At 44.2% G+C, this 25,875-nt stretch overlaps 2 long non-coding RNA genes across 2 annotated transcripts; one reads left to right on the forward strand and one right to left on the reverse strand.

Annotated features, from left to right (window-relative positions):
- Nucleotides 1–9,003: 9,003 nt before the first annotated feature.
- LOC147655944 (uncharacterized) lies at nt 9,004–13,207 on the reverse strand. The gene is made up of 3 exons (XR_015279197.1): nt 13,101–13,207; nt 11,058–11,303; nt 9,004–10,698 (listed from the first exon to the last, which is right to left on the reverse strand). It is a non-coding gene; the product is annotated as an uncharacterized LOC147655944 (long non-coding RNA).
- Nucleotides 13,208–13,300: 93 nt separating this feature from the next.
- LOC147655945 (uncharacterized) lies at nt 13,301–20,781 on the forward strand. Its single transcript, XR_015279198.1, has 3 exons — nt 13,301–13,363; nt 15,086–16,691; nt 17,405–20,781. It is a non-coding gene; the product is annotated as an uncharacterized LOC147655945 (long non-coding RNA).
- Nucleotides 20,782–25,875: the final 5,094 nt, after the last annotated feature.

Consider the following 25,875-nt stretch of genomic DNA (forward strand, 5'->3'; position numbering starts at 1 on the left):
TGCACTGGGGGTCAGAGGCTTCTTGGCTACAGTGCTTGAGGGTGGCCTGAGGCAGGGGATTCAAAGAGTGCAGGAAGTTCGTCTAAATGCCCTTCTTACTCACCTGGAGACAGTGATGCTCTGCTTGCTCACAGGCCTGAAGAGACTTGACCTGCACAAAGATATGGCATATTTGTATTATTTGTGTGTTGCCCATGAAGAACACAGCACTGGGGACCACTAGGGTTTTCTAAGAGCCTCTTTTTTGGCACCCAGGGCTGGGTACTGAGCACCTTCTCCATCAGTAGGCCTTGGACCTTCTCCAGAAGGCAATCATACCTGGGCTGAGATCATCATTCAGCTTCCATGTTACTGAAACCTCAGTTTCTTTCCTGACACAGCCAATAAAACCACATACTCAATGAGTAGATCAGGTCTGTCATTGTACCAGTGTGGGAGAATCCTGTTAATTTTGTCCTGATGAATGCAGAAATTTGCCTCCACCTTCCCTGCTGGCTTACCTATTCCATGCCTTGCCACAGATTCTGTTCAGGACAGTAAAGTCTTTGAAAGCAGGGGGTGTCAAAACTGAGATAGAGTTATGCATGGGCCACTACAGTGGGCCCTGGGAAGGGTGACCTGGTGAAACCTTAATACAGGATAAACTGCAATAATAAAAGCAGAACCTAATTGTTGGAATCAAACAATTCTTCCTGAGGCCACCCAAGCTGGTGATTTCAGGGGCTTTTGAGCTGTAAGTAAAAGGGAGTTTTTGTGTGTCAAACTGCCAGAGTGAAATCTGATTTCTGAGACACTCACCCACAAAATTATCCCTGAGAAGCCACAGCTCATTTTCAGCAGTGTCAGGGATACTCAGAACTGCATAAATGTTAAAGTAAGGTCTCTCCTAAAGAAATTATCAATAAAGCAAAGCAAAAATTAAGTAAATACAGACATTCCCTGCAATACTGTGTTATTTTGTTCTCTGTTACTCTAGCCCCAGCTTGAGATGAGGTAGTAAATCTGAGTTAAGTATTTGGGATGCATTTCCAGACAGGTGTGTTGTTTTTTTAATTGTTTTTTTTCTTTTGTCTGAAGCATAAAGAATGGGCCACTGCCAGAGGCAGGGTACTAGCCTTGACAGACCAGTGGTCTGATCAAGTCTGGCATATCCTTTGTTCTTCTGTTCCAATTTAATGCCTGCTGGGAGTGAATTCCAGTCATGTGGGGATGTTTTCACCAATGAATATTTACCAACATCCTGACTACCCTGGGAGTACATTTTAAAAACCAACTCCCAGGGAAGTGAACACATACTAGAATAAACACTTACAGATAAGCCATGAGCTTTTTTCTTAAACACTGAAGGCAGCAACATTTGGTTAAACTCCCATGTACATTTAAGACTAAATTAATACAAAAGCACATACTCCATGTGTCACTGTTATAAAACCTGTATTTTTAGGCCATTTATAAGCATGAGGATCATGTCTAAAGCATATATTATTTTAACAACCCACTGCATCCTTACAATCCAGGAGACAAATAAGCAGGTGATAATCTGGTTTCCTTAGCTGCAGAGAGAGAGTAACTTGTTAGAGACACAGGGTTTGTGCAAATAACCCCAAAAATTCCAATTCCTGATAAGCACCAGGAGCTCCTCCATCATGTTGAATCTGTGGTTATGTCTGTACCTCTCATCTTTATCAACTACTGTCCCAGCTATGGTTTGAGGATCAGTTGGTGTTTATTTGTGAGAACTGGGTGATGATGCAATGTTTGTTCTACCTCTCTTCTAATTGCTAAGCTCCATTAAAACAAGCAAGAAATCAATGATACTCCTCCCTGGTGTCACATGGAAGAGCAGGCAATTGCAGCAGCGATGTGGAATGGCATGTCAGCAGTTGAAGAGGACAAAGTGGGTTCTGTGACCTCCAAGTGGTGGACGATGTTGTCACTGGGTGATCTCTGCTCCAAACAGTTGATGAGTTTCAACCACCACATTGCATTTTTTCATCTCTTGAAACAGCATCAAAGGTAAGCAAATGTGAACTCTTCCTGGCCCCAAACACCTCAAGTGAAGCCTGTGGGAACACAGGGCATCTAAGGTCTTCTTCCCTGCATGAAGTTCACAAGAAACACACCTGCAGAGGAGCCTTGTAGCACAGCTCTGCTAACACAGTGGCTGGAGAGAACTCCAGAAATACAGAGCTGCCCTGGCTTTTGTGGTGTTCAATGAAGTAGTGCTGGCAGCCTCAACATTCAGACTGTCCATCTGCTTAAAATTACAAGATTTTACAATAGCCCACAACAAAGATATGAGACTTTTGAATTTTAAGTCTGTTAATGAGCATTTTCTCATCTTTTCTGGCATTTCTCTGTAAGAAGAATGGTTAGAAAGTTGGTGGGAAGTTTTGTAATATTTTAGATTGTTTTATGCTAAAAACATCCTGTAAACCGTTGTTGCAGAGCCTATGGCTTCAAGAAAAAAGAAATCAAAGCCTCCGTATGAAAGCTCTGGTTCTGGCGGCACAAATGCTCTGTTCTGCTCTGTGATGTTGACCTGGTGTCCTGCACACAAATCCCCAGTCTCTAGAGGGAAGAGGGTTTCACCTTCCTGCTTTCATGTGCAAAATGATGACAGGGTCAGGATTTTCTCAGATGGAAGCTGTTTTGGGCAGAGAGGGATCTAGTGTTGCCAGTTTCACCTTGACTGGTAGCACTTTGGAGCTCTAATAAAACCCAGGCTCTCGGAAGAGCGTGCCTGTTCCCATGCATACCTTTGCTGGCACTGACCTTCTCCCTGCCCATGCAAGGCCTCACCACAGGTGTGGAAAGAGGAGCAGCTCTGAGGACCTTCTTCTTCTTCCTCCTGCCTTATTTGGGCCTCACATGCTCAGCTAGTGAATATCTGCACCTCATCAGTGAGAGCAAATGGGCAGCACAAGGGAGTTGTTAGTGAGCAGCCTGACCTGGGAATGCACATTTGTATATCCTCTAGTCCTGGATAATTTGGGGTGACGAGGATCTGATTGTGCTGGAAGGAGTGAGACAGAAGTCCAATATTTATACAGGTCACCATATAACCACAAGAAAATTAGGACAGGCAATTTTGCATTAACCTGTAATGTTAAGTATTTAATCAACAACTTAAATATCCTTCAAATTCCCAGCTTGACTGACAGCACCTGAATAGCTTTCTGCAAATTAAGTGGGCTTAAATTTAAGCACATTAGGGCTCTCTAGTTAGTATTGACAGCCATAACCAGGGCTTCAGCTATGCATATTTACGCTACAACACAGATAGGGTGTTCAGTCTAGATTTGGAGGGTTTAGGAATTTTTAGAGTTCCAAAAATAAATGTAATGGAACAAAGTATCAGAAATATGACATCTGCTCTAGTGCATGATTTGCAAGAGACTGTAGGTCTGTTCCTTTGAGAGCATTATCATTGCCAGAAAATGCTAAGTCCTAAAAAAAGTGTCAACTATAATTTGCAAATACTAAGCCACATTCCTCAGTCATTCCTTTCCAGGGCAGCCTGTCTACTCTATATCCGTTCAGGATGCTTCTCTCTTTTTAGTGCCAGAGTCTCAGAGTATTAAATGTACGTATCTTCATCATCCTTGCGGGGCAGCAAAGTGCTGTCACCAGCCTTTAAAAGATGAGGAACATGAGCCTTTGGCTTGCCCACAGTCTCTGAGGTAAAGCAAGGAATAGAAAGGCTGTTTTCAAAATCCTGGTTTCCCTTTCATCTTTCCTACTGGGTGGCTCGGCTGTTTAGGCAGCAGCTTTTAATGTGTAGGTCTGCTGGTGAGAAGTGCAGATGAAAGCAGTGGTTCCCCTTCAGCCACAGCAGTCTGGCTTCATGCTACTGGCTAAAAAACAAAGTCCATAGGCTTGTCAGAGCAGGCAACCTCTATTTTTACACAGTGTTCAGCAAATTATTGGCAATTTGCAAACAATTAATATTTTGTACCAGTTTTTCCAAACTTTGCCTGCCATTTCCTCAGGTGCCCTGAGTGTAACTGCTATTTTATTATTTCCAAAGTGATGAAATCAAAAGTCCTGTTTACATGGATACAGCTTTTTGGCACATCTTCCATACCTTTAAGAGCAAGGCTCATAACTACCAGCAGAAAGGAACTACACAAGGGCTTTATAGAGCTTGTGAAGGCTGGTTTTAGTGCCTCTTACTCAGTTCCAACTTGCCAGGAGATATAGTTCTGACTTAAACACTTACATGATTAAATGCTGACTCCACAGTGGTTTTCAAAGTTTATTTTTTATGATGGGTTAAACAAAACCTGAATTATAAACAGTTGCTTAGTCTTTCTGTCTCCCCCCCTGCCCCAAAATTGCATAAATATTTGATATTTACTATATCTCAAGGCCTGAACCTTGCCATATGGACACGCAGACCGAGAGATTCTGAAAAGAGATGTATGAATAATGACTTTTTTTTAACTGGCAGCCAAAACTATTACAAAAAGTGAACTCCCAAATACTTTCCTCAGACCAGAGATAAAGGTGGGAGTTTTTTAATTTATTTTTTCTGAATTACTTTCCCTCACCATTATGATTAGCATAATTCAAGGTTAAAAAAAAATAAGAAATGTCGACTTTTAAAAATACTTAAATGAATATTCTAGAAGTTTCAAAGTTTCCTTCCCATTTTGGGGCAGCCTGTTAGGGTCCAACCCGGGTGGTTCACAACTTAGTAACAGATTTGGTTGTCCTGCAAATTTCTGGACCATCCAGCTTGGCAAAGGCAGCTGCTGCAGCCTGGGCTGAACAACACTGCTCAGATAAAGGTTCTACTTATTGAACCACTTGTATGGCAGTAGCTGTTTTCTCCTGCAGCAGCTCCTTGGAAGTTTAGCAGGGCAAATTGCCTTTTAGACCGAAGTTAAGTGCTAAAAAAAGCAACACATTTTATCATATTATTTTGTGATAATATACATATTATTTTTAATATTGTATATAAACAATTGTACAGTAATTCTTAAAACATAAAGGCATACAATCGATCTCTGTATTCAGTGTGTCACTGAGAAAATGGAAGACTTCAGGTACAGACCTATTAGACACTTTGAATAAATATGATTTTGTGTTTTCACAAGTGTCCAGTACACACTTTGTCAGCACCTCTGAAAATGCAAACTGTGTCTTTTTTTGCCATTTTTCCCCCATATATATATTTAAAATTAAAATAAGATGGTACTTGGTACATGATGCAAAAATATCAAACTGAAGACATCTCTTTGGGGGAAAAAAAAAGCCAGCAGGCTTCAGGGGTGGCCTGTCTGGATGGCAGACTTTGCTCGAATGAAGGGCAGAGAACATCCCTTATCCCAGTCATGCTTGCTCAGAGCAGAGTTCTGTGAGATCTGCCTTGGAGGGGACAGCTTTGATAGAGAAAAAGAACATTTACTAATGTAGCTGTTAGCTGCTGTTAGCAGGAAGCCAGGTGTAGACTATGTGAATATTTTAGGTCTAATTTAATTTGGCACTGGGATTAGGTGTATGCTATTTATAAGCAAGCAATGCCAAGTGGTTCCTCAGGTCTTGCAGCAGGTGGGAGCCTATTTAGTGTGGAGTCAGGGAGCGCTGTGCACGCTGCAGGGTGAAGCTGGAGCTGTCTGTGGCTGGCACTGCCAAAACCCAGCATATAGAGAGGAGATTTACATTTTCTAACCAACTGAGTGGTGATTAACAGGCAGAGCATGTGCATCCCCTCGGCTTTGTAATCGCATCCCTGAGAAGCCACGCAACCTTTTGTGCTGAGTAACATTTGCATGAGGTAGGGACCAGTGGTTTGTTCTCGCTTCAGGGCTCTCCCTGGTACAGGAGAGATTTGGTATCTTCCTCTGGACACAAAGAGCCATTCCCAGCCACCCTGGCAGAAGGCTGTGACCAGGAGCTGTGCAGCACCAGTGGTGCTGGTGAGCGGAGATCAGCTCGGTGTGCTCTGCACAGTTTGCTTCACTATCTAGAAACTGAATTTTGTTGGACACAAGACCTTATAAAAGTTTCCAGAGCAGTAAAACATTGTTTAGAGATAGGAACAGGGCATTTAACCCATCAGATCTGGACCAGCTGCAACTTTTTCAGTGGTGGACACAGGCTGCAAAAACCCTCAAAATCTGGATAAAAAGTGCTGTAGGGAGTGGCTGAAATCAAGAAAAACTGTCAGCTCAGTGATTCTTATTTCCTATGCCCCTTTGCTGTGGCATGGATAAAATTTCATAGTGCAATCTGATGGTGAAGGAATTGATAAAAAATATATAATGTCATTTTGTCTCCTGCTTACTGTACTAATATTACATTATTGCAAGAATAAATCCTCCAGATGGAGCAGACACATTCCCTTAGACATTCAGTCATGACAGCCCTACACTTCTGTCCATCTGAAACAAGACAGGCACCCAGAAAGGCCACCTGCTAGTGGCAGGAAGTTTGTCCTGGCTGTCCCAGCACTGACAGGTGCTGTGACTGTACCCACTGCTGACTCACAGGAGGTCTCTGCATGCTTGCTGCCATGCTGTTGTGCAGAGAAGACCTTAAACACAGCTTGTCTGAGGTTTGGATGCACATTGTCCCACTAACTGCTGCCTTCTTCTGTTCCCTGCAGTTTGCAGGTGGTACTGGAATGGGGGGAGATGGATAATTTATATGCTGGAGGGCAGAGCTGCTGCGCTTCAGGGCTTACCTGAACAACCTGGAGAATAAACTGAGAAGAATCTCATGAAACTCAAAAAAGACAAATACAGTGTCCTGTACCTAGGATGAAACAATCCCACACAGCAGGATGGGGTGGGGTGAAGCAAAGAGACAGTGGCTTGGCAGAAAAGGATCTGGGAGTCCTTGTGGGCCAAATGCAGGACATGAGGCAGCAGTGTGTCCTTGCATCAAAGGCAGCCAGCTCCACGCTGAGCTGTGGGAGCATGAAGCAGAGGCAGCAGGCTGAGAGATATGAGAATGTATCTGGAGCACTCTGTCCACTTTTGGACACTACAGGACATCAACAAACAGGATTGAGTCCAGAGGAGGCCACAGAGATGGTCTGGGGGTTGGAGCAGGTGATGTATGGGAGAGGCTGAGAACTGGGTTTGTTCAGCATGAAGAAAGGAAAGCTTGAGGAAGGGGGTCCACAAAAGGGCAGATGGAGCCAGACTCCTCAGTGGTACACAGTGATGGGCAATAGACACCAGCTGGAACATGCAAAATTCAAATTAGGCAGTGGGAAAACCTGATTCATCATCAGGGCAGAGGATGGTCCTGACCCTGCAACCACTTCCCCAGGGAGGTTGTAGAGTCTCCATCCTTGCAGATGTTCAAAACCCAGCTCGTCAAAACCTGAGCAACATGCTGTAGTTGACCCCCTTCCAAGGGTGACAAGATGACCTTCAGAGATCCCTTCCAATCTAAATTAGTGGTTCTAAGGCACTCTCCAGGCTAACCACTGTGTTGGTCTCTTCAAGCACGTGCTCCAGAGCACAGTTCCAGGTTAGGTTCTTTGAACTGACCACAAAGAAGACTTTAACTCTTTATTGAGACCTTGGAGACATTATACGGGTAAATAAGTGTGCAATATTGGATTGTGGGAATATGGTCCTTAATTATCTGAAAGCCTGATGGCACAAATACAGGTGTGAATGCTTAATTCTACTGCAATTGTTAGATCCACCTTTTTTTGGAAATCACAACCTGATTTCTGAATCTTTTCATTTCTTAAAAAAAATTATTATATACTTTTTCAGATAAATTTTATTACTATTGCAAAGCATTTAAACACATGCCCAGCTTAATGGTTAAAAAAATTATTGGTGGGACCAAAGCACTTGTATCACATCCCATCTCTAGACAAAAGTCAGAAGTGTGATACACCATATCTTTCACTGGGATTTCCTGTTCATTGCTTGCTTGCGGTGTCCCAGTCATTTTTGGTATGCAGAACCACATCATGAGATGTGAAAACAGTGCTGGTTTCAAAACTGCAGAAAAACCCAGCAAATTCAGACATGAATAGCAGTTTAGGATTTCCTAGCATCCTTTTATCAAACAATCTCAGTATCTTCTCTTAGGTATTTTTAGTTACTTGCCATAAAACTGCTAATGCATCAGTGCATAAGCTATCTGCAGGCCAGTCCACCCTGCTAATTTAGCTGGAGATTAGGCCAGGAACTTTCTATCCTATCTTAATTTATATTTCAGCCCCCAAACCTGGGTTGTAGAGTGACCTCCCACTACAACCTAGAGCTTTGTCTAGCCCCAGAGTTACTGGCAAGTGAACTTCTTAAGACTGGTTTTTTTTTCCTCTTAAGCACCATTTAACTGAGAGTAGCTTTCCTTCCTGCTGAAGAGATTAGTCAAAGTTTAGAAGTTCCAAGTACCTGAAGCTACTATGAGCTTAAAAAACTCTGGCATGTTCCTATGACTGTTTGTGTATGATTTTATGGTATGGAACTGTAAAACAAATACATTTTAAAGCCTTGTCCTTGCACTGAGTGGATGGCATGAGAATGTTTAATCAGTCATGACAGTGTCCTGAGAGCTGTGCTTTTCAGTACATACTTGCAAGCTCAGGTCACAAAACCATAAAAATCCCTCTTCTGCACACATTCAGCTTGGTCTGAGATGAATAGAGGTTATCAGGTTGTACCCAAAAATGGGAATCCAGCCTCCTTCTGGTTTATATATATATATATACAGCTATACATTCTTAGCCGTAGTGAGATGATGAAACTGAAAGAGGTGAAGAATCTCCAAAAGCATCCTATGTACCTAGTTATGTCCTAGCTCTGATTGTCTTGAAAAGCAGAAAATTACCTCCCTTTCCCATTGGCTTTCAAACAGCAATGACTGCTTTTTGAGTATTGAGGCACCTTACATGCTAAGGAGGTTCTCAGTGCTTTCAATTAGATCAGAATGAAATTAGAAAATTATGGACCAGAAACGTCTGCTAGATTTTTCTACCGTTTCTCACCAATAAAAGTTACAGAATGGAGTGAAATAACAGCATCACATTTCACCTCTTTATTTTAGATAGGATTGATTGTAGCAAAGAAACTTTCTGCTTAACATTATCCAGCAGGCAAATACTGGATGCACAGGGAGTGGAAGGACTTGTCAACTCTTCAGAGACACTTTCTTTGTAAAGGTGAACTCTTTACTGGACTATTTGACACACGCAGAGAAGAAGGTGTTAATCTGTTCACATCCAAGGCACAGTCTGCAAGCTGCTGGTAATTGCTGCCCCATAAATGTGCCTGTCATGCCTCCTTAGTCTTTAAATATCCAAACTCAAAATAGATGTCTGTGCAACATGTTGAGCCCAGCACTATTGTTTTGTGAGGCAGTATTATTCATTTAGCTTCAGCCAGCTGCTCTCTATATTCAGCCTGGAGGAACAGACTGGAATTTGCAACCAGACAGGCAGGCTGGGAAGCTATAACTTATTCCCTGGGCTGATAAACCAGTGCATCGAAAGTACAGTAAACAAACGCCCACTGGAAACCCATTCCAGCACTGTGTCCCCTCCTTTCCCCCGCCGCAAATAGCAGTGATCACAAGGGAACCTGCCTTCATAAACAAATACCTTAGACCTTAATTCTAGTATCAGCTGCATGACATAGTGTTGCTGGTATGTTAAACACGGCACATAACAGCAGGATACACTATTAGGTCACACATGGCAATATAAAATACTAGGTAAGGTCTATGCCTTCTGCTGGGTGGGGACCTGGAGCAGGTCGGTTGTTTGTAACTACATTGCCCTCTACTGACAGATGCCCAAAGAGGTTGAGACCCTAATTCTGCTGAGCTCCAGGCGGGGAGAGGCTGTCCTGCCACTCATGGTGAGGCAAAAGCGAGAGGTGGTGTCATGGCCCAGCCTGGCAGGAGATACCAGCATTCATCTCCTTTGGTGAAGACACCATTTATTCTAGTCCCAAAGATGGGTACTTGGCCATGAATTTATGTTCTCCACTAAGAGAGTCTCTTTTCCTTTTTTGAAAACAAATAAAGAATTGTCTGAACTGTTTTCTCTGCATTCTTCAACCTTTTGTGGACATTGGAAGCAGCCATGTGCAAAATCCAGCTGCAGGCAGGCAAGCATTGTGAGCAGGAGTGCCTCCAGCCCTTCTGCAGCACCCCGCAGCTGTGTGGAGCCTCAGCACAAGCACATCCTCTGGCAACAGCTACTGTTGCTTGAGGAGCAGGAATCTTCACAGGGCCCCACAGGGGTAAACTGGGAGGTCTGTTTCCTTATGTACTACAAGAAATAATAAAGCAATGGGTGCTGCTCGGCCAATAGCTCCCAGACGATGGCTGTGACTCTGTGCTTGCCTGTGGGAGTTGCCAAGGCTGGCAGAGCGCTGGGCTAAGCAGGCACAGCTTTGACTTCATCCAGAGATCACAGGCTCTCAGCTGGATTGTGTCTGGCCTTCAGCAGAAGCTGTGCTGTCTGCTGCCTGTAACAGGCTCTCACTCCCCATATGCCTTTGAACCACCTCCAGCAACATGTGGGGTGCAGAGGAGATGGCATCGCCTGTGAAGCTGCAGTTTGAAAGGCTGAGAGTTGGCACACCAGACCAAAAAGGCTGTGAACTCCTGTTCCAGGACAATGGTGTATTTTACTGAGATACTTCACTTCCTCTGGCCTTTATGTACTTGAGGTGGCAGCAAAGTTTTAAAGAAGGCGATGCAATTCTACAGCTATAATAGCAAAGAGAGTTACATTGTATCTTCTCAATTAGTAATTCATACAATCAAGACTCATTTATATATGTTCCTTAACATAGGGAGAAATCTCAGATGTCATTTATTTTCCCAAGGGAAATTTCCACTAGTGCCTTTGCCGTAAGAATTCAAATAGTACAAACTTCTTGTTGCTACGAAGTTTTTTCCTGTCTCTAAATATACTGTTTCATACCAAGAGAAACCAACAGAAGAAACGTATTATCTGCATGAGGAAACATGTATACACGCACACATCTGAAAAGAGTGTGCAAAGTATCTGCATGTGTGTGTCCCTCTCTACAACAGGATTCTTATGGTTAAAATCAGGCATTTACCTCAGGCATGAATTATTTTCATTCAGTCACTGGTGGATTTGAAATGTTTTCAAATATCCCGTGAAAACAAGTGGGAACATCTGCAAAGCCGACTGTGGTGTGTGTGGGACCGGCTGAGTTGAGAGGAAGGAAACCAGCCATTGATCAGCTCAGCATCAGGTGTCATCTCCATGGCTGGAAATGCTGGCAAGGAGGGAAGCTGGACACGGGAAGGAACTGAGCAGCAAACAAGCCACGTGTGAAGCCCTGGAATAAAAAGTGCAAAAACAATGAAGCTTAGGTAATGGGAGAGCTCCTGCCATGGAGGAAGAGGAACAGGCTGCAACTCATTCCAGCCCAATCACTCCGGGACAAGCATGTAAATCATCTGAGTGTGCACACAAGATGCTATTTATAGCTGTTAGTTGAATACTTCTTATTTATTGTTGTGTTTATGCAGAAGGAAACCCACCAGTACAGGAAAGATGCTTCTCCAAGTCTCCTATGTTTCCTGCAAATTTTATGTGTGTGCTTTAGCCCAGCTTTATTTATGTTCATGTTCTTTATTTTAAAAAAGCATAGGTATTAATGGTGCAGTGCTGATACATGTTTATTGATACCAGTGGGGTCCCCTCCCAGGGATCCCTCCAAAGGTGGTGTGGGGGACCCCAGGCTGATGAGTGTGTGCATCTTCTGCCAGGGCTTCCATTATCTCCTCCCTCAAGGGCACAAAAGGCTGAAACATGAAACGCCCCAGGCTCATCTTTACAAGATAAATAAATAAGTAGCAGGCAGAGGGCTCGGTGGGCTCTGGGCTGCTGGAGGAGGAGGCAGCAGGTGAGTGAGAGGGCATGGTGAAGGTCAGCCCTGGCTTTCCTCTGGGGAGTTTGTGCAGCTCGGTTGTTCCCCACTAAATGCTCCAGGGTGATGAAAAGATTTAGTCCAGGATCCTGCCTGAGGAGAGCAGCCCAGCAGTCATGCTCCCTCTCCCAAGGCTGCTTCCCCTCTGCCACCACTGCCTTGCTGGGAGCAGTGGTGTGGGGGGCAGCAGTGGCCCCAGGCACCACCCCTTTGGCCCAGCGAAATGCCTTTCAGGCCTGCCTGTCTCCTGTCCCCAGGGGCCTGGGGAGACTAACAGTCCATCCCTAAATTGTCAGCTCTACAATGCTGGCAGGTTTGCATAGCTCCCAGAGATTTTTCCTCTGCCCTTTCTGTCAGTGGGAACCCCCCAGCCATTAATGACCATGCAGAAAGAGGAGTGTTTGTGGGGCAGATCCATTTACACTATTGCTTCTCGTAGAATGAGACGTGAGACTGTGTGGTGGTTCCCACTTCTCCTGTGCCAGCTGGCTCCCCAGGGGAGCATTTCTGTCCTGCCTGACTGCTACAGCTTTCAGGGCCTTTATCTGGTGGGCTGCAGATCTCCTGTCCAGCAAGGAGCTGGTGTATTTTGGGTAACATTGTCCTGATGTGGTAAGAGGGAAGCAGAGGCAGTGAGATGGTGCTCAGCTGTAGGAATTGTCCTCCCCATTTGCATGCCTGTGTAATTCCATTTCCCTGCCAGTCCTACTGTAACCAGCCAGCTCTCCTCTACTGAGGATCTCTGTTTAACCCTTTCCTGAAATGTCAGCTTCACTTCTGTTCTTCCAGAAAGCCATACACAGATCTCAGTTATTGACTGAAGGTGTCAGGAATCCCCATTAGCATCAGTGAAGAAATACCATTCAGTTCCCTGCTAAACAAACATTTAATACACTTTTTAAAAACCCACAGTAAGTACTATTTAGAATACCAGTACTTTAATTTAAAACAAAATGCATTCAAGCAGTAAATCCATCAGCTTTTCTCATACAAAATTCCCCTTTGTTGCCACTACACATACTTGTAGTGAAAGGTCACACCACAGCACTTGCACTTCTGTACCTCAGTATGCACATAGAAGCACAGTCTTCTCCAAATGCCTTTCAGAGGTAATTTTCCTGTCTTCATAGAGTAACTACGATTTGTAGTCTAGACCTGAATTTCTTAGAGCTGGAAAAGAAGAGTAATCATCTTATTTGTTACCTAAACACTTCAAAACCCCTCCAGCAGGCAATCTGGGAATCTTCACAGCCAGCAATATTTTCCTGTTATGACTTGACCAGCCTCTCCAGCTGTAATGAGACTCCTCTAGAGCTCTGCTTTTACACCTACACTAATATAAACTCCTTTGGCCAATTAGTGCACACACCTAACTTTAATTTCTTAATTTATAACCTCTCTCCAGGCTGAGACACCTGTCTGTCTCAGCAGAGCTGTAGTCAATGAAGAGAGGACACATTCACCTGGTAAGTTTTTTGAGCTGGGTGAACTTTATTAGAAGCTAGAAATTGGAGATAGAATATTTAAAATAGAATTTTTACTTGGGCCCTTCTGGCTAAATTCTCCTGTACACTATATAGTCAAACAAAAAATGCATCTTTCTTTTCATATGATTCCTCTCCCTTGCCTTTGCATTTCCCATCATGACTGAGGTGTGAAGAGGGTGGATTGTTTCTCCAGTTTTACCATTGTAGAATGATGCAATTTAGAAGTAACCTTGGAAGATCTCACCCATTCACAGCAGACAATGTCCAACTGAGTAGCTAAGTGGAATTTTCCAGGTTCCAGATTGTGTTCATTGCCTTTTGCTGTGCTCCTCTTAAAAGAGTCTGGCTCCCTCTTCCTTCTTCCCTGTCCCCCTGTAGGTGTAGACAGCAGCAAGAGCCCTGACAGCCATCGCTCTCCAGGCTGGGCAAGCCCCTCTCAGCCTCTCCTTGTCCATGGGCACCACCCTCCAAGCATCTTGGGCATAATTCAGTATATTAAGGTCTGTCTTGTTCTGGGCAATCCAAAAGTGGAGATGGTACTCCCATGTACATAATTCTGAATAAAGGTTAATCACAGCTTTCCTCAAAACATGAAAAATGCCCTCAAATAGTGGGAGCAAAAGCAGCTGCTGCTGTGATTCTGGCAATGGGGTCATCAGAAGCAAGAATTTTCAAATCAAAACAACCTTTTGCTGTCTTCAGCTGAGGCTTTAAGCTGAGCATCTGGGAGCTTCTCTTCAGCAGGAGAAACCTGTTTGGAGGCCACCTTTTCATGCCCAATGTCTCCTAACAATTCAGAAGAGGATTCATTACAAAGGGTAGAGGAAATCAGCTGCTCTTAATTTTCATTTCTATACTTCATCCGCACACAAAACCCAAAGCAAAACTCCTTTTTAATGTCTTGGCAGCAAGGAGGAGGAAGCATTTAGCCCAGATGTTGTATTCTGTGTACATTATTTTATATCACTTGCATTAGTAATGTCATTATAATACAGTGCAAAGAAGAAATTTGATCTGATTTGCTCTCCCCTGAAGGGAATGCATTTCTTTCTCTGCTGAATGAACCTCCCAGCATCTTACAAACATATGGTCTCTTAGGTGTAAGTGATGCTCACCTGCTTTATTGTCTTTAGCAGGAAACAACGAAATGTATGACAGATGCTCAAGTACCTTGAAATGAATGTATTGTGCAAACAGAACTGTCATCACAGCCCTTGCAGTCACATTTTTCACGTGTTGTATGCTTGTTTATCTGTAGTTTGTTTTGACAATGTGTAAAATGTTTTCTTAAAAGCTTGGGAAGCTCCCAGTTTCAAAGCTGGGCTAGTGCTTTATGTGTTCATAGGTGGCACCTTCATATCTAGACTATTTAATGTCTGTTTAAAACTCAAGTAAATGTATTCCACTCTTCTCCCCTTTTTAAAAATATTTTTTTAAATTGTGCTAAATTCATGCCTGGTAATAGGCAGTTTGGCAGAAAAAAGTTGTTTCGTCTTCAGGCAGAAGAAGACTTAGTCTTTTTTTGTTTTGGTTGGAATGGATCCAAATATGAAGTCTGGATCTGAATTTGAATTCCTTGCATTTCAGATGTTTTCAGATCAGACTTCTGGTTTAGGCCATCACAAAACACAAACCAAAATATACATTCTGGCTCCTGACTCATTTTTTTTCCTTTCTTTTCTCCCCATCACTTTCACCAAGTTGAGTTTGGAAGAGGATTTTTCCTGCCCTTATGTTTCTCTTCTCTGAACTCAACCTGTGTCATGTCAGCAAGTGAGCCAGGTCCTCAGCCCAGGGCCTTCAACAGGTCTTTCATGTAATCAATTTTCCTGTTTTTATCAAATGCCTAATCTTCAAAACAGAAGAAGAGGAAGGTTTGCCCTGGCTTTTAGGGCCATGGATTTTATACTACTGTCTGTTAGGGGATTTGTACTACAACCCTTTTGGCATTGAGAAGCAAGCAGTTGGACCTTGTGTCCTCCTGGGCACCACTTCCCAAGGTCTCCAGCACTGTGGGGATGTCAGTGTGAGAACAGCACCCATCCTGCCCTCTCCTCCATGGCTATCAGCCATGCTGCACACAATGTATGTCGTGTACTACAGAGCTTGCCTGCCCCAGAGCCTTCCTTGTGGAGCCCAAGAGACAGGAGGTGTGTTTTCTCTCCACATGTATAAAGCTGTGATGGAAATGGTGGGTCCGTGGGACCTGCTTGGTGTGAGGCTGTGCTTGCTGCACTGTTGAATCTGAGCACAAGGATGCAAACAACCACATGGTGAAACTGTGGCTGAGGGATGAACTCCTGGGAGATCCCATGCTGCCAAGTATTCTGCGATGTGCCTGGTGGGCTGTTGAGCTGCTCCACAGCTCACATGTAGGGCAAGATCTCTGACCAGATGCCAGCATAAACTGAGTGAAGGCAGTAAAGACTTGCTGATATTCAAGCTGGTTTAGCCTTTATTGCCTCCACAGAATGTTTGAAAGCCTTTCTTACCAGTGCAGCCAAGTCAGAAGAACCAGCTTTTCACCATTTGAGGCACTTCATTGTGATGGTTAAATGGATGGAAGAGAGAAGTGCAACGCAATCTGCAAGAGGCAGTGCAATCTGCCTCAGAGCTGCTGTACCTGACTTGCTGAGTGAATTTTCTGTCTCTTTGGTCCACTCAAGATCCAACTCTCCAGCATTGTCCTGTATTGTGAGGCAAAAGAAGTGGCTTCTGCTATGGAGACTGGAAGAGCCACCTTGCCCTCAGCCCAGACCCTGCTGCAAGAGCACCTGAGGCTGGCAGGGGCATGCCTAAAGCTACCACAGCCAGGGAGAGCTGTACCTCTGCCTCCTACCTCATCAGGAAATGTGCTATTTATAAATGGCAGGATTCATAAAAGGTTGCAGACATCTCTGCCTGAGGGATATAGGCTCTGTAGGTCCAAGGGTTTCAATCTCAGATGGAGACAAGCCACTGCTCTTGCTACAGGACTTCTACTTTCCTGGGTACATGGGCCAGTGCACAAGACAGATCCGAGTGTTTCCCAACTGCTGTGTAGGGCTACTCCTTACCCTGCAGCTTGGTTTTCATCACTCCTTGCTCAGAGGTGTTTGACTCCCTGCAGTCACCGAGTGTGCAGAGAGCTTAGGGACATAACTCAGGGCCATGACTTCTAGTTGGCAGGTAAGGTCTTAAAAACCCTTCTTGTTCATCCTGCCCTGAGAGATGTGTACTGAGAGTGTGGTGTTAGCAGAGGGTCACCTCTCATGCTCACATGCCCCTGACCCATAGCTGGCTGGTGCTCTGCACAAACACATGCTGGGCTCATTTTTAAGCTCTGCAGCAATTTTTGAGAGTTGTTCAAAGGCTTCAGTCTGACCCTGGGACGTGACCCCCAGGCACTGTGCAGCTGTGTTAGCTGACTTGCCTCCTCTTGTATACTGTGGTTGGGGCACTTACTCCTCAGCAGAAGTGGAGGTGCCAGAGCTCCTTCCTGCCCAGCTCATAGGGGAAATGGCACCTCACCTCCTTCTCCAGGCACCCACTAGCTCAATCAGCTCCAGGAAATGGTACAAATGCAGCTCTGCATCTGCAGGAGCACTGAAGCAGCACTCAGATACAGTTGGCTTGGGAGGATGAAAGGCTTTCTTTAGCATTAACATTTAACATTAGCACACTTGCAGTCCAGCTTCCTTCTCTTCAGCTGCTCCAGCATCTGCTTTACCTTCAGTAGGGCTACCTGGAAAGCCAAAGTGAGCAGAGCCTGACTTTTGACATAAGACAGTGCAGTTTCTTCCTCCCAGGCTTTCTTCTACTTTACTGTGTTCATCTGTATGCCACCTTATTCCTGGTACCAATTAATTTTAAAAAGTAACAGCTTCCAGGGTCAGTCCCTGCTGCCGCTCTCAGGAGTGACGAGGTGTCTGGAGGGCTCAGAGGTGCAGGTCCTGAGACTGCACAAGCACAGTTTGCAGGGATAAAGTTGGAATTGTGTTCCTGATGGCCCCTACTTCAGGGCTCCCCATGGTCAGGCAGGCCTAGGTCTCTGGTGAGATGCTCTAACCAGTGGGCAAAAAGCCTAAATTTTAATTTGATGTGAGACAAGCAAATCACAACTTAGATACTGGAAGTTTCTCTGTTTAAACAAAAAGGACTCTCTCTTGGTAATTTATTTATTCTTTTTTCATAGAATAACAGAATAATAAAACAGAATAAAATAGAATTCATAGTACCTAGAAGCAACACAATGGCTGTCCAAATCCTCATGCCTTGAAATACTTTCAGGATGAGATACTGCAGAAAGTCTTGTATTGGTAATAGAATATTTTTAGAAGCCAGAAAAATCTTTGGAAGATAAATGAGGATAATTCTGTGTGTTTGTTTCATGAAGAACATATCTCTTTACAAAATTCCTATGATACACCACTGTTGTGGGTAGTTTAGCTTCAGCCAATTTTTTTCAGTTCTGCAGCTTCCAGGCATGCATTAGGTGGCAGAAATTCCCACCTGTCTTGGCACCTGCCATTCAACTGTTTCAAGTGGCATCTTGCATGGATTTTTTGTTTACAGCTTCATTAAAGGCACTCACTCACTCTGAGCCCCATTTGATTTTGAAGAACATGTGACTTCCTGCAGCAATATCTCCAGCATCAGAGATGTTCACTTTTTCACTATAAGATCAGAACTGTAGAAAATTGAAAATGTTTGCAAAGCACATTATGCTCTGACTGAATACAATTTCAATGTGTAATTATAAATTCAAGCAACAATGACCTAAGTTAATTTGACCCTCATTCTCATCTACAATATGATGCATTTTTCCAAATGTAGGTTTTTGTGGCTATTGTTTAAACTAAAGCCAACATTGATCAACACAGGTTTGAATACCAGCCAAAATATCACTAAATACAACTCTCTGCTAATTCTGAGCAGCTGAACTTCACAGGCTCTTTACAAAATTGTCCTGCTGTGTTCTACTGGCCTGAGAACAATTCCATGAGCAAGGAGTTAGTCTGCTCTTAGCAGCAGGAGGGTTTGGTAGCAGAGCTAGGCCACTGCAGTGCGCAGCACCCTCTCGTGGGAGCTGGCCCTGCTCCTCCGCTCCCTTCACTCAGAGTGATGCAATCTTCCTTTTCATTGCAAACCTGGAGGCCAGTTCTTCAACCATAACATGTCTAATCTCCAAAATCCATTATGGTGCACCTGCAGATGTCAGTATAGCCCAAAAAATATGTATTTTTTAGAAGGGCTCCTAATTAGTGAAGGCTAAACCATTCATGCAAAGCTCATGACCTCACTCAAGACTTGGGGCTTCTGTAAGGGAAAAGGCTCCCACAGTAAATACCCATATGCTTCAGTACACAAAATCAAGACAACTGAAAGGAGACAAGGGGCAGAGGCTGGAGAATGTGGCTTGCACAGCACAGGTAGGAATGGGTTTGGGTTTCTAGTTTGTGCAGCAGACTGTGGCTCTGGAAAACCACACCACCTTCGCTCAGAAGTGAAGCAGTTGCCCATCAGTGCGCCTAGAATTTCTCTTTAGGCCATACTTCTAAAAGGAACACATGCTGAAATAGTGTTTCATGACATATTAATTCCTTTTAGAACCTATGCCCATCTGTTTCAGCCTGGGCTGTTAGCCCAGTATAACATTTGCAGATAAAATATGGGCATTTTGCATCATCTTTGTGTATTTGTAGGAGGTTAAAAGTGTGCCTTTGGGTGAGAAGCTGGAGCCTTTTTATTTCATGTGATTTCTGCCTTGGAGAAAAAGGCAATTACAGAGGTCAGGTTTCCTGCTACATTCTGAATTTTTTAGAATAATAATGAAGATAGGGTGGTTATTCTTAATTTGTCACTCACGAAGTTAATCCTCTGTGCTCAAGGACACTACCTGCCTTGTGAGCTGATGTCTGTGCATCACAAGCTCAATCCCAGTAGGGGCTATTTGGTTGAGGGTTGGACTCGATGGTACCTTCCAGCTCAGAATATTCTGTGATTCTGTGAACACAGCAGTCTTTGAGCTGCCAGGGAGGACAGGAGGGTTTTGCAGGAGGGTTGTGGAGGCACTTGCTGCCTTTCTCCTGCAGGCTCTGAGGTGGGTGGAGCTGAGTTAGCTCTGTAATGTAGAGCTGTAGGTATTTACATCATGATTTTGCAGCCTATCCGAGGTAACCGTCCTTGGAACTGAGCAGCAGATGAATGCCAAATAACTTTCCTATAAGGGACTTCACACTAAGCCTTTTAGGAGCCTGGCTTATGGCAAATACCATGGGGCTATAACACAGCAGCAAACAGCCTGTGCAAAGAGCTGGCACAACTCAAGCCTGGTGTCTCTGGAGATTACTCAGAGGAAAAGCAGCGTATCTGGCTAAGCCCATGCCTGAGCAAGAAAGTGCCTATATGTGCACAGCTCACTTTTCCTCTTCACCCCAGAACTAAGGGGGATTTTTTTGTTGGGATTTTTTTTTTTCCCCTGTTGTTTAAAGGTTGGAGGGTTGCAACAACCAGCATCAGCTATTGCCTCAATACTGCCAGCAGCCTGCACACCAGCACATGGCCTTTGTGCCCATGGAGATCCATGCAGGGGTGTCTGGTGAAGGTTTCCCTCCTACATTAACTCCACCCTGTACCAATTGTCTGGTTTTAGCTAAATAGGACCACGAAAACCTGTGACTACCCAGCGCCTGCATGTCCTATTTATAGGGCTTTGTGTCATGGGCCCTGGACTGAGTCGCCTGAGGCTTTTTCCAGGACAGACATTACAAGTACTTGGTCAGGGTCTAAAATTATGCCAGGAGATCTCTAGGCAGGTGCAGACACCGAACACAGCTTACACAACTTACACAAACCTGGAAGAAGGATCCAGAAGAAGAGAACGTGGATGTGATGTCTCACCCAGGTGTGTGCTGTGGTGCTGCCCATGGTGTGATGCCCCAACAGAAGCGTGCCCAGGGAGGAGCTATGCTCCCAGCTGTGGGTGCTGTGCTGGCAGCCTGCACTGCACCTCCATCTGCCCCAGCCTAGTGGAGCCCCATATGTGTTTGTCAATTCGTTTATCCCTTTAATCTGTATGTTTTAATCCAATAAACCAGCGCATGCAGCAGCCAAGTACAGCAGAAGAATGAAACAAAAGCTGTTTATTCTACCCAAAACAGTCACACCAAGCTGTTTAAAGCTGACAGCACAACCAGTTTCTTTGGCTCTGGGTGTTTGTCCTAAGCCAAACAGGGATAACAGAAGTCCTCCAAGATTCAGGTTTCTTTCTGCTTTGATCATCACCTATTCATAAGATAGAGAGAAAAACATTGCAGTTCCTCCTGCTAAACTCTCTTCCCCGATGTGAGAGGATAGCAGCCCTTGCTACCCTCAGAATGGGTTGAAAAATAAAGAAATGACTGGAGAAATGAGAATCTGAGTATGACTTTTCTTGCTTATCTTGTCTTGATCTAATTCAGATCCCCTGGGTTTGTATATAAACAATATTGAGGTATACACCAGACTCAGGAAATAGCTCAGGCCTTAGGTCTAAATAGAAAAGCAACCCTTTTTGTCTCTCCTAGGACCCATTGCATCACCAGTCAAAACTGTTCTTCTCAACTGCTCTTCTGAGGCTGTGACAAACTAGGGACTCACACCATCTTTGTGCCTAGGGTTGGGGCAGCAGAGGATGTTGGGGGCAGGCTGAAACACCATGTGTTTCACACCAGCTCCATGGTGCTCTAAAAGTGTCATTTTCCCTCCCTGAGCCCCAGTGAAGCCGCCAGGGCTGCACCTGCAACAGAAGCAACAGCTTTTCAGGAGTCATCTCCAATATTTCCCCTAGGATAAGCTGTGTCTGAGTTGCCCAGGGACCTATGGGTGGTGGCCAGTAGTACATGCTGAGAGGAGGAATGTGGTGGATCTGTCCATACTCTATGTGCCCCTGACTCATTTCTGTTATTCTTGGTATTTAGAATCTTCCTTGATGCCCTCAGTAAATTTCAGTTAAGTGAAAGACCCTGAAAACCCCTTTTTTCCTGCCAAGTGACATAATTTAATGAACAGCAGTGGTGCTTAAAGGTCAAGTTTTGCTGGAAATGCAAGAAATTAAAGGCAAAATGGTGCTAAGTTGTGTTCCTAGGAAGGCTGTGCAATGCTGAGCTGCCTCACCCCATCTCTCTGGTGGCTCAGGTCCTGCCTGAACCTCTGGCAGTTTTAGATTCTACAGCTCTTGAAGGCAAAGCCTTTGACCAGCAGTGTTGCAGGCAGGCGAGAGTGACAGTCCCAGCGGAGCACTTCCCAGCATGGCAAAAACACGCCAAAGAGAAAGTTCTTGCAGCAGAGCTTCCCTCCTATTAGGTTTTGAAATAACAGATGTTTCCCTCTGACATTTCACAAAAACTTCTCTGTGAGGTTTTCACTGCTTTCCAGACACTTTCCAGTTAAAAGAAACTTATAAAATTGCCTACTGTTTAACACCTGTTTAATATCAAGGCAAGTGGAAACTCACGAAGCCTGTGCTGGTGCTAAAAGGCCGCTCTCTAAACGTGTCACTTCCAGTTTCAGCTCCTGCTGTACTGTGAACCAGGACATGGTGGTATCTTTGATCTCAGAGGGATGTGGGGAGCCGAGGGATGTGTGCAAATATGGAGACTTGCAGGAGCACGAGTTTGCTGTAGTGAGTATTCCAGCTGTGCCCCTATGCAACTGTGGCAAGTGTCAGTCAGAAGTTTTGGAGAAATTTCATAGCTGGTAACTATGGAATAACTTTATTAAGCCTTGTCACTCAAAACATGTTTATGTCTTGAATATATTGTCTTAAATTCCGTGAATGAAGTGGCCTCTTATTTCTCTAATTATATAAATATACAGCATGTTGACTTGAAGGTTTTTGGCACAGCAAGCCTGTGAGTTTGTGGGTTATGCTGCAGGGAACAGAAAACCACCATGTTTTCAACAAAGTACAGTACTGGCACAAGAGTAGAATGATGCTGTAATTGCTGTAGTCTGCTTTGTGCTCCACTCATGCTTATTGACCTTTCCCAGCCCCCTTTGGCTTCTATCTTTTTCCTTCTTTGTAACCAGCTCTTGCCCACCGTGATCTCCTTCAATTGCTGCATCATAAGTACTTTTTTCTAAGGCAAAACATCTCAAAGCCTTTCTTCAAAAACCTAAAGAGTGCCTAAAGAGAATTCTTTTGCACCAAGGTAGTTTCAAAAAGCACCAAAATGTATGACAAGACTAAACTGTTCTTCGAACACCCCTTTTCTTTGGAAAATGTTCATTTTCTTTTGAAGTAATTGAATCCACAACCTTATTACACACATTCTTGTTCTTGCCCAATGCAATATTCCTTCCCAAGTGTGGGTTTTGTGTACATATAGTAGGCAGTTTGTGGTGTCAAATCATAGTCAATGCAAATTTTCATGGGTTTTGTATTGCCCTTAAGCTGATACTTAACTGTCTTTCTTTTATAAATCGGCTAACAAGTGGTAGACCCCCTTCTGTGGGAGCCTTTTTAGTGAGCCATTCTTCAGGCTCCTCCAAAACACCTGGAAGGGGCAGCAAAGGGGTAGTAAAAGTCCCTTGGCTCCTGTATAGAACTTGTAGTCCTGGGGTTTTTGCAAATTCACCCCATGCCTAAATACATCAGGAGAAACACAGGCTTAAAATCCAGCCAGGCTTTGCTGAGGTTCCCGGTGAGCTCCAGTCTGCAAGCACCAGTGACATCTTGCCCAGCTGGGAGCTGAAAAACTTGATCTGCTGCATGCCTGCTCCCAAGGCTCTTGGAGAGTTCTCTGACAACCTGCCACATCCAGACACAGTAAGGTGAGCTAAGGATAGCTTAGGGTAAACTTCCATCTTTCTCTTCCCTTATTTGGACTTACAGCACAGTCTTAACTTTATAAATGACTTTCTTTGTCTTGGCAGGTTTCTGTGAGCTGCACCATGCTGGGATGACATTTTAATATTAACCTCAGTGAAAGACCAACTTAGGGCTTCATGTGTTTTCTGAGATGTTCTCAACATCTGTTAGCAATTTGGGCATGAATGTTCATTTTTGTTTTGTCAGTGGGTATATAACCACTATTCCAGTAGTCAATAAAACTGATAGGATAGGAAAGGAGGAGGCTGGAGACTCATTGCCTGCCAGCCACCAAAGAAACAGTGGCAGAGTGGGTTTTATTCCCTCCTGCTCCTGCTTCCTCACAAGAACACAAAGTCTAAGTGCTCAAAATATTTTAGGTAGTGCAAGGCTTCCTCTGGAAGTGAGGGAACGCTTTTTAACTGTGAAGGTAACCAAGCACTGGCAGAGGGCGCCCAGGAGTGTGGCGGAGGCTCCATCATTGGAGGTATTTCAAAGCCATCTAGGCATGGTCCTAGGCAGCCTCCTCTAGGCATCCCTGACTGATCTCCAGAAGTCTCCACCACCCTTATCTCTACAGTGATTCTGTGGTTCTGACTCTTTCCAGCTGGGCAAAGTTCCAGAGAGCCTATAGCCGTGGATGACAGGAGTGGCGACACTGACTGCCCATTTGTACCACAAGGTTCCTTTAGTTCTTCTGTGGCTTTTCAGCAACCTGCTGCTGGAGCTACAGCCCTGGCAGGAAAACCCGTGATGGCCACTGACGTGGCTGGCATTTCCAGAGCAGCTCGAGTTACATGTGCCAGACCAGGGTCAGACGCAGGGCGGATGCTCAGGAATGTCCCTCTGGGTCCGTGTGTTTTTGGTGCAGCCTGTAATTTTTTTGTTCCTTTCTAATTTTTGTAACATGAAGAAGCAAACATGGAAAATCTTGTTTCAATGCCCAGTTTGTTGCAAAAGATCAGGAATGTCAAGGCTGTGTAGCTGTAGTTGTTTGGAGAGCTGTTAACAGCCTGGAGGAATCTATGCAGGGTTAAAGGTTTGCTTGCCTCCTTTTTAAATCTTTTCCTTCTGCTCACAGCTGGAATTAAATAAAGAAAAATAGGAAAGTACCTTTATTATCAAGAACCACTACAGGGTATTTTTTCCTTTGTACACTGTCTATAAGCAACTTTTTGCCAGTTGTATGACATTTCCTCCTGTGGCTCACGGGCTTTCCTTCACCTGGCCCAGATGGCTCCCTCTGGCCACCTTGTACCTGGAGACTGTGGCTCCACCATCCACCATCCGCTGGCTCCACTCAGTGTGCATGTGCCTGACAGTTCAGATAGTGGCTTTGGCAGAGTTTTGTGCCTTCTGACCCCTCGCTGCATTCCAGTTTCTGCAGCAGCCATGGTCGCAGTGAGCTCTAAGAACAACACCGTGTCCTCCCGGGCATGGGTGAGCTGCGGCTGCACTCACAGTCCCTGCAATCCTCCACCCTCCCATCCACCAGAGCATGAGTTGCAGGGTGGAGAGTCTGGGGATTTTTTACCAAGTTCTCTTGCCTGCAGAAAAATTCCCTGAGTTGCTCTCTCATCCTGCCTTAGAGATGCATTTGTTTCTTGGTGTGGGTATTTTTGTCTTAATTTTTTTATTGCCTTGTTATTTTTTCTCCTTGCTTCACTTTTACGTAGGCTTTTGCTGAGCCTGGTTTCCAGACAGCTCGAGGGGAGAAACTCCTGCAGATGCTGTCTCTCACCTTTCTCAGCACTCCCCACTCCGAGCTTTAGCCTGATGGGCTTGTCTCCTTCCTACCCTGTGTCCTGGCAATGAAATATTATAGACAATCCATGACAGAGCCCAGCCAAGATGAGCTTTTGCCAGTTACACAAGCTTTTTCTGTCAAGACATCATCTTGCTCTTTTAAGCAACTTTGTTATTTGAACTAGTGTGTAAATCTTGGCAATGCAGTGCAGAGTAATAAGTAATTAAACAATTCTTTTGACAAACAATAAAGACATACCTTTGACATTTTTGGTTATGTGAACATGTTTCTTGTAAGAACTTTATTTTGCATACTTTAAATACAGCAAATATTAATTTCTCCAATGGCTCCATTACAGTGGGAAACTTAATCTTGTTTGTCTGCACAAATTCAAGTATGGTCATCAAGCCAGGAAATAAAGAGACCTCTAAAATTAAGGTTTCTGAAATAACTTTAATTTGGTCCTTTGCCCCCCAGCATTTGTGCCTCATAAGGGGAGGTGTAGAAAGTTCATCTGGCATCCCAGGGCCCCTCAGTGGGAGCATATTCAGTGCAAAGATATTTTAGCTGGCAAACTCCAACTGGAATTTATTGCCCATGTGCAGTCTGAAAGTTTTCACAGACTCAAAAATTGGCCAAATTTGGTCAAGCTGCATGGAAATGACAAAATCCCATCACTAATATGAGACCTCTCAGCAGGTTTCTAAATTTCTGCCTTGAACAATAGATGTGCTAATGCTCCACAGTGAAGGTCTGTCACCTCAGGGTCTTCCTCTGAGCTCCTGAGGTTTCTCTGAGCAGGTTTTGTGACAGTGTCTCTCAAAAGTTACAAACCAAAGTAGAAATCCCACACAGCAAAACTTGTCAAACTTTTCTACTTTTGATGGGTTTATAATCCACTGGAAAATGGTC

This window comes from Cyanistes caeruleus, chromosome 1 (genome assembly GCF_971803275.1).
Source record: "Cyanistes caeruleus chromosome 1, bCyaCae1.hap1.1, whole genome shotgun sequence".
Lineage (NCBI taxonomy): Eukaryota > Metazoa > Chordata > Aves > Passeriformes > Paridae > Cyanistes > Cyanistes caeruleus.